This window comes from Bos javanicus, chromosome X, assembly GCF_032452875.1.
Source record: "Bos javanicus breed banteng chromosome X, ARS-OSU_banteng_1.0, whole genome shotgun sequence".
NCBI lineage: Eukaryota > Metazoa > Chordata > Mammalia > Artiodactyla > Bovidae > Bos > Bos javanicus.
This window is the reverse complement of record NC_083897.1, coordinates 105,639,127-105,659,054: the sequence shown is the minus strand read 5'-3', so window position 1 is coordinate 105,659,054 and position 19,928 is coordinate 105,639,127. Positions and strand designations below refer to the sequence as shown.

At 51.4% G+C, this 19,928-nt stretch overlaps 1 protein-coding gene and 1 long non-coding RNA gene across 3 annotated transcripts in view; one reads left to right on the top strand and one right to left on the bottom strand.

The window, feature by feature from the left end:
- Positions 1-6,898, bottom strand: part of BCOR (BCL6 corepressor) — a 119,214-nt gene extending 112,316 nt beyond the window's left edge. The window contains exon 1 of one of the 2 annotated variants that reach the window (XM_061410425.1): positions 6,803-6,898. The gene's annotated coding sequence lies outside the window, so the exon portion shown is untranslated. Of the gene's footprint in view, positions 1-6,535; positions 6,627-6,802 lie in introns of those variants that run through there. The other variant, XM_061410421.1, reaches the window with a different exon arrangement.
- LOC133243478 (uncharacterized) overlaps positions 6,620-19,928 on the top strand; it is a 28,431-nt gene continuing 15,122 nt past the window's right edge. The window contains exons 1-2 of the long non-coding RNA XR_009735091.1: positions 6,620-6,705; positions 7,686-7,924. This is a non-coding gene — a long non-coding RNA (uncharacterized LOC133243478). The remainder of the gene's footprint in view (positions 6,706-7,685; positions 7,925-19,928) is intronic.

Genomic DNA, 19,928 nt, shown 5'->3' with positions numbered 1-19,928 from the left:
TTTAATCAGCAAACCACTCTGTTTTCTAGGGTAAGAGAGATGGAACATTAGTCACAATGATGTGGAGGGGATCAGGTCCTGTTTACCAAATGCTTTAAGATCTTGGTCTTCAGAATCCCACCTAAGAGGGGCAGGAGACTGATTCTCTGCCCCAAACCCCAAACAGTTTCAGGAACAGTAAGTTTCTGGCCTCATTGAAAAGGGGCCAGAAGTCAGCTGAAACCTACCAGCTCCTGCTTGCCTCCACTCTCCTCCAGATCAATGTCATTTAGTAAATGTTGCATCCCTTTCCGAGATGTGTCTACTGGGACCCAGGTCACCCTCTGGGTTGAAGCAGCCCCGACAGCCCACAGTTTAGGCACCTCTTTCGACAGCCTGCAAACCGCACGGATCACCTCTTACAACCCTCCGATTTACTCACTTCCCTCCACCGGGTCAATTCCCACTCCAAACCCGGGAGGATAATTTTAAAGTGTTTCTGCAGACAGACCCTCCAACCGCGCCGGAAGTGTTTTATGGACCTGTGAGCCGAGTTAATCCCAGGAGGGGCGGCAGGATTAGTCCCTGGCATGGGTGGGGGATTCCTGTATTAAGGTTTAATTCCCATGGGAGAAGAGATGGGGGTCGGGTGGCTTCAGCAATGTGTGCCCCCTCCCCCACCGCATTAAACTTCGCGATTTGGGCTCGAGGCGGATGGAAACTGAGGCATGTCGACACCCCAAGAGCCTCAATCCTCGCCGAGGCATTGTGTAAAGGGGCAGAGGGCGCCCCGCGTAGACGCATCCTGGGAGACCAGTGCGGACACAGGGTGAGTGGAGACCGCAATTGTGTGCTACCTGCCCCCACCCGCGCCCCGGTTTTATTCTTCCCTCTCCGGCAAGGAGGAGAGCCGCAACCCGGGGAGGGAGCCGGAAAGAAACACTTAATCACCGGCGTCTCGCTGCTCGTCACGCGAAGATGGCAGCGGCTCCCCAGGGTTTCAAGGTTCCGGGAAAGGCGTGTGTTCTGCCTTGAGGCGCGCGGGCTGCTGCGCTCCCTCCCTCGGCTCGGCTGCCGGCCGAGGCCTCTCAAAGCCCGTAAGTGCGGATAGGCCGGTTTGCCAGTCCCTTCTCGGGCTCTGGCGGTGGTTAGGGCAGCCGGGCCCAAGGGTCTTCCGAGCTAGAAGTAAAGGCTCCAGGATGATGTGAGATGGGGGGCTGATTTTCCAGTGCCGCCTCCGACCACAACACCTCGCACCCCAACCCCAAGACACACAGGGCCACACCCTGGCCTGGGCATCCAGGGTGTCAAACTGTGGCCAATACAAGCCATGCAGGGCAGACTCCTAGTAGCCGTGGTCGAGACTCGGCCAGCCTTCCCGGAAAGGGTATTTATCGCCATCCCCATTCACGCGTAGGCCCCACTGTTTGGCCCTCGCCTTTGACCCCCGGGCCATCATGAAACACGAAACACAGAGTGCACAGGTCCCCGGCAGCCACCGCTACTTCCCGTGGGAGTTGGGGATCCCCAGGCCTGGCTGCTCGCCCCCGAGGCGCCAGCGTGTGCACGGACCCTGGGGAGGGGCGAGGTGGCACGGCTCCCCCAACCCCGACTCTTCCGGAGTGCAACACACAACCGCCACGGGCTTCGGAAGCGCCGGAGCTGGGAGGAGGAAGGGAAGGCGGAGGCCCGGGAGGCGGGCTGCGGGCTGGAGATCCGTGTGTGTGTGTGTGTGTGCACGCGCACGCACGCGCACCCGGAAAGGGGGATGAGTGTATGGGGGCGGCAGGGTGAGTGTACGAGCAACCCGGAACCAGCTATCCCAATCGAGACTCGTCTAGCTGGCCTCTCCAGCTCCGGTCCTCAGGCTCCGTGCCCAGGGCTGGCGGCTCAAGCGGAGTGGAGCCCGGAGGTGCGGAAGGCGCTGCTAGGCATCCGGCCGGCTCCGCGAAAGGAGTCCGGGGGTACGCCCGGGGCCCAGGGACCGGCTTAACCTAGCCCCCACCCCCACCCCGAAGGCGGTCGTTTAACTCCGCCTCCTGAGACCACTGACTCTCGGCGATAAGGAGTTCCTTCGCAATCGGCTGTCCCCAGCCCCCAGTCACCTCCGGCGGACGTGACCGCCGGATGCTATGCGGCGACGTGGGGCGAGGGGCCTTTGCACTGCCTTCCCTGGTTCCTTCTGCCGCCACTATAACGTGCTTCTGTAAGAGGCTTCGGGACTTCCCTTTGCAAGATAAGGGCCAAATTGTCGGGCTTCCCCATCTCTTCCCATAACCCTTTGGAAGGTGGTAGGTCCAACACCGTCTCCCCCCAACCCAAACAGCTCACCTTCACTACACAATACCGGGGAGGCAGCACAGCCCTACATTCCTCAGTTGGGGACCATCCTGGCCATAGCCCAAAATGTGCCACAGAGCCTCCTAAGCGTTCAGGACCTCAGTGTCCTCATTTGTAACATGATACCGGTAACTGTCTAACTCATAGGACTGTGTTCAGGATGATATGAATTCATACATAAAGTGCATAGGACTCTGCCTGGCTACAGTGTTGTTAGGATTTGATACTTTTACCAGGTTTCCCTGGTGGGCTCAGACAGTAAAAGCATCTGACTGCAATGCGGGAGACCCGGGTTAGATCCTGGGTTGGATCCTGGGTTGGGAGGATCCCCTGGAGAAGGCAATGGCAACCCACTCCAGTACTCTTGCCTGGAAAATCCCATGGATGAAGGAGCCTGGTAGGCTACAGTCCATGGGGTCGCAAAGAGTCAGACACGACTGAGAGATTTCAGTTTCAGGTTACCAGGCTGAAGCTGCTGAAGGCAGAGTTTGGACAGGGTAGAAAGGGTGCTGATGCTGTGCTGTGCTCAGTCCTGTCGGACTCTGCAACCCTATGGACTGTAGCCTGCCACACTCAGTGGCAGGGGATCTTCCTGACCCAGGGATTGAACCCACATCTCCTGCACTGCAGATTCTTTACCTACTGAGCCACTTGGGAAGCCCAGAAATAGCACTACTGCCCATAAAAAAATTAAGGCAAAATGGGCTCAAACTGTCTCGACTAGACTTTCCCTTAAAGACCCGTGTGTGTGGTAAGGATGGAAGGGGAAACTGCTTTAATGGTGCTCATTTAGACTGGATTAATGGGAAGCTTCTGCCAGGGCTCAGGCACCATTACCCACCCTCTCCCTGAGGCCTTGGGCGAACAGCCCTGGTTTAGAGGACGTCCTGTAGACTCTTGCAGGCCACCCTTTCTGATGGCTCAAGGCCACCTCCTATAAATCAGTTCTTAGAGACGCTGGGCAAAAGCCACATCCTCTGGGGATGTAAGTTAGCCAGAGTTTAACGCCGGTCCAGAGCTGGCAGGCAGCAGGCCCCAGTCCCTGGGCTGCTGGTGAGTCTCATTTTAGGGACACACAAATGTACCACTATTTACGTAAATAGAATGGGTCAGATGTCTGATTTCCAAAAGCTTCTCATTTCCTTTGAAATGGGGTCTCCTGCACGATGGGGCGGGGCTGGGGCGAAGAAGCGCCCCGAGGAGGCCTCGGCGCCACAAACTCCGCGCCTGGCCTCTCCCAGGTCACTCATAATTCATTAAGTGGGACAGCCTTTTCCTTTTCAAAGACAACGCAAATGGCCTTTTCCTTACGTGGCTGCCGGCGTTTGCCTAGTCACTGAAATGTGTTGGCGGTGCGCTCTCGCTCTCACAGTTGATTCTTATCCGAGCTGTGCGTGCCAGGCGGCCAGCCCCGCGAAAGACAAAGACGCGGGCGCCTCCGGGTTTGCTCCCGAAGCCTCTGGGGTCACCTCTGGGGCTTCCCCTTCACAGCCTCTGGCTCCCGCGCCGCTGCCGGCCAGCCTCCGGAGCAAACCCGCAGCCCAAAGTCAGAATTCCAGTTCTCGAGCGCCACCCGGAGAGTTCACTTTCCCCCACCGAGGCCGCGTGGTGCGCGAAGGAGAGAGTCCGAGGGCGGCGGCAGCAGACGTTTGGGGCCGGGGCCGGGACCGGGACCGGGGGCGGGGTGCGGGAAAGGACTCCACAGCACCCAGCCGCACGAACGCAGGAAAAGAAAAAGGCAAGAGAAAATCGTGGGCTTATAAAAGCCAAAACCCAGGACCATCCACTAGGAAGTACTAACAATCCCAGGCAGGGTTTTGCAAGGAACAAGCAAGCCCCCAATAGAAACTACAACGGAAAGAAATCCCCGTTGAGAGTTGTAGTAAGAGTCCTCGAAGGTGGAGTGCAAAGGGGACTGCGGTTTCTCAGGACACACACGGCCTGCGCCAAGATACATCATGCTCAGTCCGGTACCTCCTGCCCAGACTTTTCATAGCAGGCAGAGCGCGGGGTTTCAGCTACAGATCAACCAGTTCTCACAGTATTTGTAACTGACTCAACGTGTACTTGATTAAAACAAAAAGATCGATCTTGCTTGAAAGATACACGGACAACCTGTATTTAGTGGGATAAGTTCTCGCAGCTGTCTGCCCACGGTTGTCTGGTCTCTCTAAGAATCCACGTTTTCTAGCCCGGGAAGGGGCAGGCGGCCCTCCTGGCTCCTCCTTCGGCGGTTTCCTGGCTTGGCGCCCATCCTCCCCATGCACCGGGAACGGAGGCGGCCGCATTAATACTCGCGGGCAGCCTGCTCCGACCTATACTGTCATTTTTTCCATCGGTCAGAATCGGGCTTGGCGCGGGGGTGGGGGGGGGTGCGGGGAGGCGGTGTTCTCCGAGGGGCTGTGCACGGATCACTGGGTTTTCCCCGGCTAACTTAACACGGAGGCAAAAGGGGCAGATGGAAACCAGGCCTCGGCTGGCCGGGCGCGCGTAAGCGCCGCACTCGGCAGCTCGACGCAAAGCCAGGGCTGGATTTTCGCGGCCCGGGCCCGGCGGCCTCCCAGCGCTAGCACGATCCTCTTTCCCTGGGGCTGAGCTAACGTGCTCGCCTAATTCCGCCCTGAAGACTGCAGCTGTGCGGCAAGGGGGGGGGGGGAGGGGGGGTTGGAATAACCCGCAAGTTTTCCAACAGAAAAGTGTATGCGCACAGGAGAGGTGAAGGCCCACCCGATTCCGGGCACGTACCGACACAGCATCTAATCAGTGTCACTGCGAGGAGCACGCTTCCGCGGCGGGCGACACCTCGGCCCCCGCCAACCTGCAGGCGGAGGTGGGGGGGAGGAGGGGGATGCAAATGGCGTCTCGCGTCGCACCACACTCTGCACGGCTCCCGCTGCCTCAACTCCCAGTAGACTTCGCAGCGGGGCCAAGCGCCGCCACTCGGGGGACGCGAAAACGCTGGCCGCCCGCGCCCCTCTGGAAAACGAACTAGCACCACTCCCCGTGCCCAAGCCATTATTTCCCTGCCCCCCACCACCGGAAGAACTGCCCTTCCCCGATGAGAGGTGGGGTGGCAAACTTTGTGCGAGGACCGTGCCGCCCCTCTTCCGCGTGGCGTCCGAGAGGAACATGGGTGGGTTTCACATCAGAGGCCTGACCACACCCTCCCACTTATCTAGGCCTCGGACCTCAACCGCGTGGACTACGCAGCAGAGGGAAACACTTCAGGCCACTCCGGGAGGGGGGCACCGAAGTCAGGCGTCCTCAAGCGCTCTGGCTGCTGACCAAGTTCGTGTTCTTTCCATCCCACGCCGGAGTAGCGCTCGCTACTTCGGGGAAGCGTGAAACTCCTCATTCCCGGCCACGAGGCCACCCCTGTCTTTAAGGTAGGGCCGGTGGTCTCCCTACAGCACCCTCTCCCGCTCCGCGGTCCCCGCACAGCTCACACAGCCCCGGGGCGTCCCCAGAGATGATGGCCTGAGCCTTTCCTTCCGGGGGAGAAGGAGGTGTGTAGGTCGTGTGCATCACGACTCCAGCCGGCGCCCTCCGCGGAGCCATCGCGGCAGCCCTCCCCTCCCGGAGTCGCCCTGCGGGATGCAGCCTCCCCCGCGCGTAATGGGGCACCCCTGGGACGCAGACAGGGATGGCGGTTCCGGTCGTTCCGGGATTTGCGTGCAAAGACGAAAACAAGGCTAGCGACTACAGGAGCGGTGCCTCCATTCTCGGGGTTCAGACGACCGTGCAGTCTCCGCGTCGGTCCCGCTATCGCCACTCTTGCCTGGGGGGACCCACTCCCGTACCCCCCCACGCCACCACCCCTCCCCCACAGCGATCTCCCGTCCCGCCCGTGCGGCACCACGCGGAGCTCCGAGCACGCTGGCTCCAACCCCAGTCCCTCCATAACTCGCGCGCCTCCCTCGCCCCAGGCTCGGGACGCCACTCGCTCAGCGGCCCGAGTACGCCGGTTCCATCCTCGGCTGCGAAAGCCGCCGCCCCGTGCCACCCCCGTCCGGCCCGGCCCTTGTCCCAGCCCGGCTTCCCCGCCAGCTGCGCCGCCACCGCCGCACGTGACCCGCCCCCGTCGCGGCTTCCGCTGAGCTGCCTGTTCCGGAGCACAAACAATTTCTGCTCTGACGCGGGGTCTCTCGGGCCCCGGCGTCCTCTCCTCCCTGCTTCCCCCCCTTCCGGGTACGAGAACTCAAAACAACTCGCTGACCTTCGGGCCGACCAGCTCCGGCTTCCACCGACTCCGGCATTCCGTTCAAACCCGGCAGCCGCGGCTTCTAAGATTTCACTCCGCGCTGGGCTGGGGGGAGGGGGTGATTTCTCCGGGAGGGGGTGTCTCAGATCGAAAGAGCCACTTCGCGCTCATTCCTCTCCTCTCAAGTGAGTTTTTAGACTGTCGACAGACCTTGGGGAAAGCCGCGCGCAAAGAAAGCCGCCCCCCCCCCACTCCCACCCCAACACACACACACACACTCACGTCTTGACGAGAGCCTGACCCGATTTCCAGGGTCACGGCCCAGCGGCAGAAGGCCTGGCCCGCCTCGGAAATACCATCAAGCGGTGGAGGGCGGCAGGGATCTGAGCTGGGGTGGGGTGGAGGGATCGCGCTAAATAATAATAGTACTCCCACTTCCGCGCTGTGCTGAGTACTTTACGAGCCCTCAAACTTTACAGGTCAGTTACATGAGTTTATCAAGTCACCCAGCGAGTTAAATGACTTAGTGGGAATTTGAAGCCAAGTATCCCTGAGTCTGAGTGGTTAAACGTTTTGTTAGTGGTCACCTTGGAATCAGAAGTCCAGACCCATCTACAAAACTTAGTGTTTGTTTGAGGACTGTGTATTTTCTACGTTGCCCTATGACTGACACACAGTAGGCACTTAGTAAATAATGGTGAAATGAACGGGTATCTGAAGAAACGATAACAGAACCACCCATGGCAAGAACCACCCATGATTTTAGAGAAAACGGCCCCAACCACTGCTCCTTCTAAGAGGACTATTTTAATAAAATCTCTAGCTGTTTTGTGACTGTTTGCAGATAACAGGAAACTCTTATTCAAAAATACATTAACTTCCCACTCCACCCCTCCCCCCAACCAATCAGCCTGGCAGCATTTGAACTTGCTGGGGCATATACCCAAAGCAGCTTTTGCTTGATCTCAGCCATTTTCCCCCACCCTTCCTTCTCTGTAGGCTTCTGCTCAGGATCAGGCATATCTGAACATATCACAGGAAAGGAGGGTACACCCACCAAGCATGGCTCATTGGTTTCCCTTCCACAGGCCCTTGGTGGCAGCGGCAGGGGCGGGGGGTGGGGGGGAGCGTGACTTGCAGTTAGCGCTTATTTTTCAATTCACAGACCACATAAGGAACACCATGATCGTACATCTGTGCAGCTTGTTTCAGAGTCCCAGCCCTCACCAGCTGTGAGGTCACATCTCTTGGAAGGCAGTCATCTACCTCAACCAACAGCTTGGAGATGGCTGGGCAGTAGGACCACATCTGCCATTTGAACAGCCTACCACTGCTGCTCTGGGCTGTCCAGCTCCTTCCAGTGCTCCAAGAGAGGATGCGATTTTAAAAAATGTATATATTCAGGTAATCCTATAGAACATACTTTTATGTCATATTGTTATTCCCCGAACCCTCATTTTCTAAACCTAACCAGTTGTCCATTCTGTGTCACTAATTGGGCAGCCTTAAATGAGGACCAATTTCATTTCCAGTTACCTGAAAGTAAACTCTCTCCTTTCCAACTCCATTCCTCCAGCATCTGTTGAATGCCTCTGCTGTGTAAGTCACTCTCTTAGGCAGAACATGGAGGAGGAAAATGGCTAGCCTCTGTTTCTGATTATGGATATAGTCTGTCCTACCTCCCTCTCTCCCTCCCTCCCTCCCCTTCCTTCTTTGTCTGTCTTTCTGACAGTTGTCTATTTTGGCTCATGTTCCTATGATTATTAACTAAGAAATGAAAGTGTTTATTTTCTAAGTAACAACCTAATCTTGATTAGAAGGCTGGGGCTTCAGCCACCTCTTTTACAGTCTGGTCTGGAGTGACCAACAGGGCCCTGTGACCTCAGCCTGAAACATCAAATGATTTCCAAGGAGGCCACAGGCCTCAATCCCACGTGGCCAGATCATAGCTGAGCACAGCCTTGCCGAAACTCACTTACCCTTCATGCAGGGGGAACTGGTGACAAGTGATGCTGATCCGGAGGTTCAGGATGCTAATTTGATTTATTATCTGTGTACAGCCTGGGGAGGAGAAAAGGCTCATAAAAGTGTTCTAGGCTGGTCATTCTGAATGTGAGCATTTATTTATCTGCAAAACTGCCGAATGTCCCTGCAGGAAGTCGCGGGCGCAGCAACCCCTGACTGCACAGACAAAAGTCTCCCCTTTACACAGGGCTGCTTTTATTGTTTCCAACAGCTTTGTGCTTTCCCTGGGGGAAGAGGAGAGTCATAGAGCGAGTTTTCTTCCTCTTTTCTCACGCTGCAGAGGAAGTGATGTTGTGGAAACAGTGGCATTAACTTGGCCTGCAAACCACATCAGAGCCAGAGTTGGGAAAAGCTTGGAGCAGGGTGGCATTCCAATGGCTTTTGTCCTCCAGGTCCCCCCAAAACCCAGCCTGAGTCTGAGCATGAGGATGGCAGGAGTTCACAGGTAGCACAAAGCAAGAGAGTCATACTTGGGAATCATTCCCTGGGTACAAGGGGCTCCCTGGGGATGGATGTTCCTGATCAATTAGGAGTCAAGCCCTCAAAGGACTTCTACAGCACTTTCATTCATTCTTCATTCATTTATTGGACCACACATAGGGATTACCCACTTTGTGCCTGGCACTGTGCTGGGCCAGGGTGTGGAATGGTAAGCCACAGAGATACGGTCCCTGTGTCATGGAGCTTACATTCTACTTTGCTTGGCACACAGAAAGGTACTGACTGTGCTCTCGACCATCAAATCCTGTAGGTCGTACCTCCTTAACCTTTCTCCTGGGCTCTTCCCCATCTGACCCTCTTAATTCAGATCTTTGAGAGCTCCTCATGGAACAATGGAACCCACCCTCTCCAAACTTGCCTCCTCCATCTGATCATGCCACCCACTGCCTTGAATCCTTGAAGCAGCAAGAAGCGGAGAGACAAGGGGAGAAAAGGACACCCCCATCCAACTGAGTCAGCCTCCTTTATAAAGATTTCTCAGAAGTCCCACCCCGTGATTTCTACTCACGTCTCATTGGCCAATTGGCCACCTCTTGCTGCAAGGGAGGCCGAGTAATGCTACTGCTTAGCTTGAGGCCATTGCGGCCTCCAGTTACTAAGGAATTGGGGGATGGATGCTGGGGTGGGCAACCAGCCCCCTTAGCTCATATACCTGCAGAGTATGTGATGGGCAGTATGACATCACTTAGGAGGTGGTAGGAGAGCATTCACGAGGGAGCTTTTGGGGTCTCTTCCTGGTTCACATCCCGGATGTCTGGGACCTCTGTCCTCTACAGGGTTGGAATGCCAGCAGTCTCTATATCGCTTTAGCTGCAGATGGAGTCTGTACCCCCACCCCAGGAACAAGGGAGCCAGAGAGGAAAAAAAGCTGGTTAGGTAGGGCAGGGCTGGCTATGTGGAGTCTAATCAGTGCAGTCACAGGGTCCTGTGCTCAGAAGGGCCCCACGCTTGGGGTTTACTGCTCTGCAGTTGCCATCTTGGCATTCTGAATAATATTATTTCAAATCTGGGTTTGGTGGGTGAGGTCCGATGGGACAGTGGAGCATGACCCAGGGGCATGGAGCCCCAGCTCATGCACGGTCCCCCCTCCTGCCCTCCACCCCCGGTTTACCTTCCTGTAATGGGTTCTCAGATGCTGGCTCCCCACCTCCTGGTGCCCCTGGCCTTACTTGGCCTCCTGCACACCACCCTGGCCTTGGGGCTGCTGCCACCCTCTGCCCCTGGCACGAGCCTGGGTACTAACTTTGGGAAGGTCCAGGTTGGGGTCCAGTGAGCCTCATAGCATCTTGGGGGTGGGGCAAGGTAGTAGCACTTTGGGTCTGACACTTGGCAGGGACCTCTCCTCCACGGAGGATCCCAGCCCTGAATGTGTTCCAGCTTGGAGGCTGTGATCCCTTGGAGGCCACCAAGTACCTTGGGTTGAGGCAGTGGACATGTGGGAAAGAGAGACTGACTTCCCAGCCTCTGGCTGGGGCCCTGCATTTTAGTTTTGTTCTGGGCCCCACAGATTATGTAGTCAACTCTGCCTGATCATGGGACCGTGGTGTTCAAGCCTGTGGATCCCAGGCCAGGGAAAACTAGTCTGCAGAAAGGCAGAGAATAATAAAGACATACAGTAAAAAACAGAGTGCCTTCAGAAACACAGGGCCCCAGAGAGGGCAAAGGTGGGTTTCTCAAAGATAGGGGTCCAGTGAGGGGGTCCTGCCTCCGCCCCAGGGCGGGGAACCTGGCTGTACTTTTGCTTCTGAGTTCTTCTCATCAGTTCTCTTCTGTTCCTTGTGCTACTATGAGTGGATCCCCCTGATTACCAAGTAAAAGTGCCCCAACCCAGACCAAAAAAAAAAAAAAAGCCTGATTTACAGTTTATAGTATTAGGTTTCGGTCCCAATTTTGCCCTTTAACTAGCTGTGTGATATTGCGCAAGTGAGTTATTCTCTCTGAACCTTCATTTCTTCAACCTTAAAAAATCGGCTGGACTTAATGGTACCAATGTTGTAAGTTGCTCTGAGGATTATCTGTTTACACCCCTTCTTGTTAATAGAAGGATTTAAGACACAAAGGCATGCAGAGAATTTTGAGTGAAACAACTTCCTTCTCTGTTTTCTCAGTTCTTAAATACTGCATACTTGAATCTGGTTAGCTGAAGTGGTTAGAATAAGGTCAAACAAGATGAATGTTATAGGTTTGAGCACTAGACAGGTTTGCTTAGTGTTTTTCCATGACTAAAGACTCAACCCATAAGGTAGATACTTCAGTTATTTATCACTGTACAATGAACAGCTCCCCAATGTATGTAACAACCATGTTACTGTATCTTCTTATCTTGTGGGCCAGGAATTGGCCCAGGACTAAGATGGGTGATTCCTCTGCTCCATGTGGTCAACTAGGGACTCTCAGTGACACTCCAGTGGTGGATGAGCTGGCCTGGAGGGTCCAGGTTGGCTTTGTGCATAAGTGTGATGCTTTGATGGGGATGGCTGGCAATCTGGGCTCAGCTGGGACTGTAGAATGTGGTTCCTATCTCCAGCATGGTGGCCTTAGGATAATAGCACATTTGTCATGGTGGCCCAAGTTCTGAAAGACCAAGATATAATCTAGAACTCCTTTTCTGACCTAGCCTTAGATGTCATGCAGTATCACTTATGCCAATTCACCTAATTAGAAGAGAGAAGCTCACCCAGATTCAAAAGCAGGGGACTGCATGAGGGCATGAATACCAGGATGCATGGGCCGTGGGTAGGGCCATCACAGTGGACCAACTACTCATATGTTTGCTCCCTTAGTCCTGAGTGGGCAGAGTGCAACAATATGGATGGAAGAGCTCAGCTCCATCCCCATTCATCATCAGAAGGGTTCTGGGAAATCCTGAGCAAGGAGCAGGAGATGGAAAGGCTCTTGGGAACATTGGCCCCTGCAGAGAGCTAATTCCATAGGCTTTGGCTCCAGGATTTGGATGTTAAACCCTAGTCCTGCTTCAAAGCCAGCCTCTTGGGCTCTTGAACTTACAAAAAAATCTCTGGTTCCTATGAGGGAGTTACTATTATTGTCTCCATTTTCTATATGAGGTAACTTAACTAAATTGCACAGAATCACAGGGAGAAAATGGTACAGCTGGAATTTGAACCCAGATATATCTAATGCCAAAGCAGTAGGTCATTTTATGGTTTACGGTTTAAGGAACTTTCCCAGGGTCACCCAGAGAAATACAGAAATACAGTTCAGCACCCCTTCATGGTAAAATCACTTAGCAAACTTAGAATGGAAATTCTTTCATCTGATAAAAAGTAAGTACAAGCAAAACTTATAACAGATGTTGTTTAGTCGCTAAGTTGTGTCCCAACTCTTTTGTGACTCCCGTGGACTGTAGCCTGCAAGGCTCCTCTGTCCATGGATTTCTCAGGCAAGAATACTGGAGTGGGTTGCCATTTCATTTTCCAGGGTATCTTCCTGACCCAGGGGTCGAACCTGTGTCTCCTGCATTGCAGGTGGATTCTTTACCACTGAGCCACCAGGGAAGCCCCAACAAACATTGTATTTAATGGCAAAATATTGAAAATTTCCCTCCTGAGATCAGGACCTAGGCATGATGCTTGCTATCACTCTTCCTGCTCATTATTACTCTGGAGACCATATAGCCAGTGCAATAAAGCAGGAAAAAGAAAGAAAACTCATGAAGATTGGAAAGGAAGAAGTGAAACTATTCGCAGATGACATGGTTGTGCACAGAGAACATCCAACAAAACATATAATTCATCTATGAGAATTAATAAGGGAATTCAGCAAGGTCACTGAATTTAATGTAGGGCTCTGGTGAGAAGTCAATGAGAAGTTTATTTCAGCTACTAAACCCTTACCTATTTAATCCTGATAACCACTTCTTTTTGGTCTGTGGCCCTGGTGACACTTCCCTCTTGACGTTCCCTTTACTCTGTCTTCCTTGATACAGTCTTCTTTTGTGTCTCATCCTCCTCTTCTGGTATCTGCTTCTTCAGTGCCAGCTGTGCTCAGAGTTCTATCCATGAACAGTGCTATGGCAAGCACAACTCCCTCATGTTCTATATGGATGGCATCCCCCATGGTTGTCTGACACCCTTATCATTTCTTTCCTGCATTCTAACACTGACTTAGTTCTTGGTTTTCCCGCCTCCATTCCCGCCCCCCATTATTTTTATTGTGGTAAAATGGGCATGAAACTGACTATCTTAACCATTGTAAGTGTACAGTTCAGTGGTATTAAGTACATTCACGTTTCGAAACCATCACCACCGTCCTCCTACCTCAGTCTTGCTCCCCGTGTTTTCATCTGTTCCGCAGGCCTTGAGGGTGACCTTAAGAAATGCAGACTTGATCTTGCCACCTTTTACCTCTTTAAATTCTTTCAAGACTGCAGACACCTTGGTTAAATTCAACATCCTCTGCCTGGTATAACAGCCCTCCATGATCACGACTCTTGCTTCCATTACTGTTTTAATTTGGGTACCTCCCAAAGCTGACCCTGAGCCAAGGATCTGGGGGCATAAGAGAGGTGATCCCAGGAAGCACAGTGAGGGATTAAAAATCAAGACAGGGAAGGGAGGAAGACCAGTATAGGGTCCGTTCATGAGCAGGTTATCAACATGAGCAACTGGGGCTCAATTCTGCTGGTGTCTCTGTGGGATCCTGTGTAGTACACCCCTCAGAGTATCTATCCACCAACTCCCATCCAGTGGTGTGCTAGTAAACCAGATTTCTTGGAGAACGAAGAAAGTCCCAATTTATGGTATTCGCCAATTGCCAGGGTATAAATATTCCCACTGTGGCTGATTGGAAGCTACCAGTGTTTTAACAATTGGCTTGCAAATTTTCTGAATATGTTAACAGTCAGGCTCCAGAGCTCGTACCACGGCTCCAGCACACCCCGGCTCTCATGAGTTGAGGATGATTTCTGGGAACTAAGCACTTAGGATCTGCCTGCACATATGGTAGCCAGCTGAGCTTGCTTCAGAGGCCTGAGAACTCCCTCTGATGGAGTTTCAGGAAGTCCTCATGTATTTGGGAAATCTTTCCAGGTGCCTTCTGGGTTGGGTGGAAGGACATGGGTGGGACGCCAACAGAATTTGCGGTTAGGTCTTTGCTGGGCTCTTGCTCCCTGCTTGGAATGCCTGTTCCTTCTTAGCCCCCCACTGCTGAGCTTCTGCTCATTCTTCAATACTCATCTATGGTGTCACCACCTCTGTGAAGCCCTTCCTGATTCCCCACAAACTGTCCTTGCTCTCATGACAGCCTGGAAGCGCCCCTTAGTTTGTTAATTGCTACCTGCCTTTGTCCTTCACTGCACTGCAAGCTGCTCAGGCCCAGGGATGTTGTCTATCTGTTTCTGTAACCACAGTGGTTAGCCCAGTGCCCAGCGCAAACTTAGCTACTTAAGAAACAGGTGAGTTTCCCCACCCTACCCTAGCACATAATGATTGAGTCAAATTAACACTCTCCCCCATTTCCCCTTCCCTGTTTATATATCCACTGCTCAATCAATCAGTGGGTCTCTACAGCTTTATGGCTTATTCCCATGCTTTTCCAAAGAGGACTTTAGGCAACAAGCAGGTGCTTCTTTTCCCATGAAGGTGTGAGCGACCATATTTTCTAAGGCAATGATCAGGACACGTGATCTGACACATGTTCCAACACATGGTCTGACAATGGGACAGAATATTTTAAATCACCACCGTCTCGGAAAATCTGGACTGCATGGCTCCATGTAGAAAGGAGCCAGGAGCCACGGCCTCGTCATGCCCACCCAGAGCAGGCAGGAGTGCTGTTTTAAAGACCTCTGTGATTGGAAAAGCGGCATGTGAAGATAGCTGAAGAGAGAAGTTGATTTCTGTGGCACTCTAGCTGGAGTGATCGTAGGGAGCAGGGAAAAATTTGTGGCAGAAACAAGCTCTCATTAAGACCATATGCTGTATTTCTAATCGATGGCTTTTAGAAGTAATTCCCCGACATTTCATTCATTTTTACTGCCTCCCCTTCAGGGGCAGGAAGAGCAGCATTGTTAGCCCGCCTTTATAGATGAGGGTATTTAGAAACAGAGAAGTTCAATGGCTCAGCCCCAGTCACAGAGTGAATCAGAGACACTGCCAGCCTTGAATCCAGAATTCCGACTTGAGCTTTTGTGCCAAGATCCCTTGGGGCACATTTCCTCTCTAATTTGCATAAATCATCAACATTTTTTTCCAAGCTTGTGCTGAGAAAGCCCCTTTTCAAACAGCGGAAACTCCCTTTGCCTTCTGTCGCCTTAGTTTTATTTTATGAACCAAATTCTCTTACTTCAACACGTAGACTTGCTATTTTCCCTTCCGTTGAGCCCTTTTTGAAAGAGGTCGTGACCTTTGCTTAGAGATGCAGTGGAAACGGGTGAGCCTAAATGAAATAAAACAGAGGATCTGCAGGCCATATAAAGTGTAATTTCAACTAATGTTCAAAATCCCATGCAGTTGATTATAAATCTTGGATCCTGGCAAGTTATCAGGAAAGTAAGAATGAATAAATGGCGCTACCAATGTTTGGACCCCGTAGGGTGGAAGATGTCCCTCCAACCTTGGAACAGATTCCTAGGATTAGAAATAAAAAACTGGGCATACCAGAGCTATCAAAGCTTTGAGAAATTTCAATTTGGAAATATGTAGGGAGCCATACCTGAGACTGAAGGTATGTGAGCCTGGGCTTTTAATCACCAGCATAATTAAATAATTACTCACAATCCTTTCACATGTTTAAGACATTCTTAGCTTATGACCTCATCTGTCTGATGGTCCTTAGGTGACTCCAGTATTGAGGTTTCTGGGCATGAACTACGCTTCCTGGAATCCCAGGTCAGCACTTAGTGCCTTGCTGACACTCACAAAATACTAATAATCCTCCTGAAAGTAAAAACATATGCAATGTGTTTGGAAAAATCTTTTCCTCCCTGTCAAGTATGCTAGATAATCAAAATAATTTATGGCTTGTCTGTTTAACCAGTAGGAAAAAAAAAAAAGGAGTTCTATCTGAAATCTTTGGTAAAATAAAGTTCAGCACAGAGGAAAAGCTTTTTGTCTACATGACATAGTAATTTACTTTATTACTTATCACATTAGTCAGCTATTGCTGCAATCATGCTGTGTAACAAAAGTTTTAAGCACACCCGAACTCAGCAGCTTTAAATGTTTATTTCCTGCTCATGGGGTGGGGGTTCTGTTGATCTCAGCTGAGTTTGGCTGCATGCTGTAGCTTGGGTCCAGGTCTGCTCCACGTGTCTCTTCATTTTCTTTGGGCCAGCAGCTTCCTGGGTACATCCTCATCTTACGGTAGATCACCAGAGAGCAAAAGGCAAGCCAAACAATGCAAGCACCTTTAAAGTCTTTGCTGGCATCACACCTGCTCACTCTCCATTGGTTACAGCAAGTCACAGACTCAAGTCCAAGGTCAGTGGAGCAGGGGCGGACAACAGCCCAAGAGGGAGGGGCAACAGGAATAAATATTTACTGAATAATACTCCAGTCTCTCACAATTATCATCCCTAAAAACCTGTGTTATGGACTGAATTGTGTGAAGTGTGTGAAAGCGTTAGTCACTCAGTCGTGTCTGACTCTTAGTGACCCCATGGACTGTAGCCCACCAGGCTCCTCTGTCCATGGGATTCTCCAGGCAAGAATACTGGAGTGGGTTGCCATGCCCTCCTCCAGGGGATCTTCCCAGCCCAAGGATCGAACCCAGGTCTCCCTCATTGTAGGCGGATTCTTTACCATCTGAGCCACCAATGAAGCCCATGGACTGAATTGTATCCCCCCCAAATTCATAATGTTTCAGCCTGACCCCCCAACCCCTCAGATTATGACTGCATTAGGAAATACGGCTGTTAATGAGGTGATTAAGTTGAAATGAGGCCATTAAGGGAGCCCTAATCCAAACTGGCTGGTATCCTTATAAGAGAAGGACATTTAGATACACAGGGGAAAGGCTGTGAGAGGACACAGCCAGAAGGCGGCTGTCTGCAAGCCAAGGAGAGAGGCCTCGGAAGAAACCAAACCTGTCAACACCTTGATCGTGGGCTACCAGCCTCCAGAACCGTGAGACGATACATTTCTCTTGTTTAAGCCACCCAGTCTGTGGTATTCTGTTTTGACAACCTGAGCTAACATAGCATGTAAACCCCGTGCGGGTGACTCAGGGATGTGTCTTACTCACTGTGTTGTCTCTCCCACAGAACTTAGCACATTACCATGTGTACATATTTATGTATATTTGGTGAATGAATGAAGTCTTCTCTCAGTTTTGATATCAATAATTATTTATTTTATCAGCCAGACTCATGGTTAGAAACCTGTTTAAAGTTTTTTTAAGCACAATGGAAATTTTTGGGGTCAGATGACTGGGGCAGCTTGTAACATCTACAGAGTGATTCTAGGAACCAGGGCCTCACCTGCCAGATCCTCTCTCCATAGTCTCTCACTGAGGCACTTGGCCTTGTTTTTATAGAGAAAACGACTACCAAGAGAATGCCAGATTATATTTTCCAAAAGTAATGACAACAGTATCTCCCATCCCAGCCGCTCGTCTAACAATGTGACTTTGACATTCCTCCCATTGAGAGGTAGGGTCTGTGTTTTTCTGCCTTTGAATCTGGGTGGGTCTGTGACCACGATGAAAGTGACACCATGTGACTAGGCTAGGTCATAAAGGACAGTACAGTTTCTGCCTTGTTTGCTGGAAAAATTGCCTTCGGTGTCCTGAGCTGCAGTGGCAGAAGTCCAAGGCTGCCATGCTGTCAGGAAGCCCACGCTACATGGAGAGAACACATGAAAGTGTTCTGGCCAAGAATCCCAGCTAAAGTCCCATCTAACAGCCAGCATCAACCACCACATAGAAGTAATGCTGCCTCCACATGACTCTGGCCCCCAGCCATTGAGTCCTCCCTGTTGAGGCCCCAGATGTTGGGGCATAGGGACAAGTCCTCCCCACTGTGCCCCATCAGAATTCCTGACCCACAGAACCTGCGAGCATGATAAATGGTTGTTTTATGCTGCTGTGCTTTGACCTAATTTGTCCCATAGCAATAGTAAGTGGAATAAAAAAGCTAGGTTTACATTCTTAACAGCTACTTAGAAAATTCTGAGAAAAGTCTCCAATTGGCCAGGGTTGAGTCACATGCCTACCCCTTGAGCCAACTGCTCCATCCAGGAGGAAGTAGATTAGCTCTAGCCTAGTTTACGTGTGTGGAGAAGGCAATGGCAACCCACTCCAGTACTCTTGCCTGGAAAATCCCATGGATGGAGGAACCTGGTGGGCTGCAGTCCATGAGGTCGCTAAGAGTCGGACATGACTGAGGGACTTCACTTTCACTTTTCGCTTTCATGCATTGGAGAAGGAAATGGCAACCCACTCCAGTGTTCTTGCCTGGAGAATCCCAGGGACGGGGGAGCCTGGTGGGCTGCCGTCTCTGGGGTCGCACAGAGTCGGACACGACTGAAGCGACTTAGCAGCAGCAGTGTATATATGGAGCTTCTCTGGTGGCTTAGCTGGTAAATAATCCACCTGCAATTCAGGAGGCTCAATCCAATCTCTGGATCGAGAAGATCCCCTGGAGAGGGAATGGCTACCCACTTCCATATTCTTTCCTGGAGAATCCCATGGACAGAAGATCTTTGCCAGCTGCAGTCCATAGGGTCACAAAGAGTCAGACAGTACTGAGTGACTAAGCACACACAGTGTGTATATGACAATCCCAATCTCCCAAATTTATCCCTGCCCCCCCTTACCCCTGGTAACCATAAGTTGTTTTCATCTATAACTCTATTTGTTTTCTAAATAAGTTCATTTGTACCATTTTTTAGATTTCACTTTTAAGTGATAGCATACGATGTTTGTCTTTTTCTGACTGAGTTACTTCACTCAATATGACAATCTAGGTCCATCCATGTTGCTGCAGATGGTATTTTTTTGTCCATTTTTATGGCTAAGTAATTTTCCATTGTATATATGTACCATATCTCCTTTATCCATTCCTCTGTTGATGGACATTTAAGTTGCTTCCATGTCTTGGCTATCGTAAATAGTACTTCAATGAATATTGTCGGTCAGTCGCTCAGTCGTGTGTGATTCATTGCTACCCCATGGGCTGGAGCACTCCAGGCTTCCCTATACGTCACTGTCTCTCGGAGTTTGCTCAAACTCATGTCCGTTGAGTCGATGATGCCATCCAACCATCTCATCCTCTGTCGTCCCCTTCTCCTGCCTTCAATCTTTCCCAGCATCAGGGTCTTTTCCAGTGAGTCAGCTCTTCACATCAGGTGGCCAAAATATTGGAGTGTCAGCTTCAGCATCAGTCCTTCCAATGAATATTCAGGGTTGATTTCCTTTAGGATTGACTGGTTTGACCCCTTGCTGTCCAAGGGACTCTCAAGAGTATTCCCCAGCACCACAGTTTGAAAGCATCAATACTTTGGCGCTCAGCCTTCTTTATGGTCCAATTCTCACATCTGTACTTGACTACTGGAAAAACTATGAGGGCTTCCCTGATGGTTCAGATGGTGAAGAATCTACCTGCAATACTGGAGACCAGAGTTCTATCCCTGGGTTGGGAAGATCCCCCTGGAGAAGGGAATGGCAACCCATTCCAGTATTCTTGCCTGGAGAATTCCATGGACAGAGAAGCCTGGAGGACTATTAGTTCATGGAGTCGAAAAGAGTTGGACACAACTGAGTGACTACACTTTCACTTTCTTTGACTATATGGAGCTTTGTCAGCAAGGTGATATCTCTGCTTTTTAATATGCTGTCTAGGTTTGTCATAGCTATTTTTTAAGGAGCATCTTTTAATTTCATGGCTGCAGTCCCCATCTGCAGTGATTTTGGAGCCCAAGAAAAT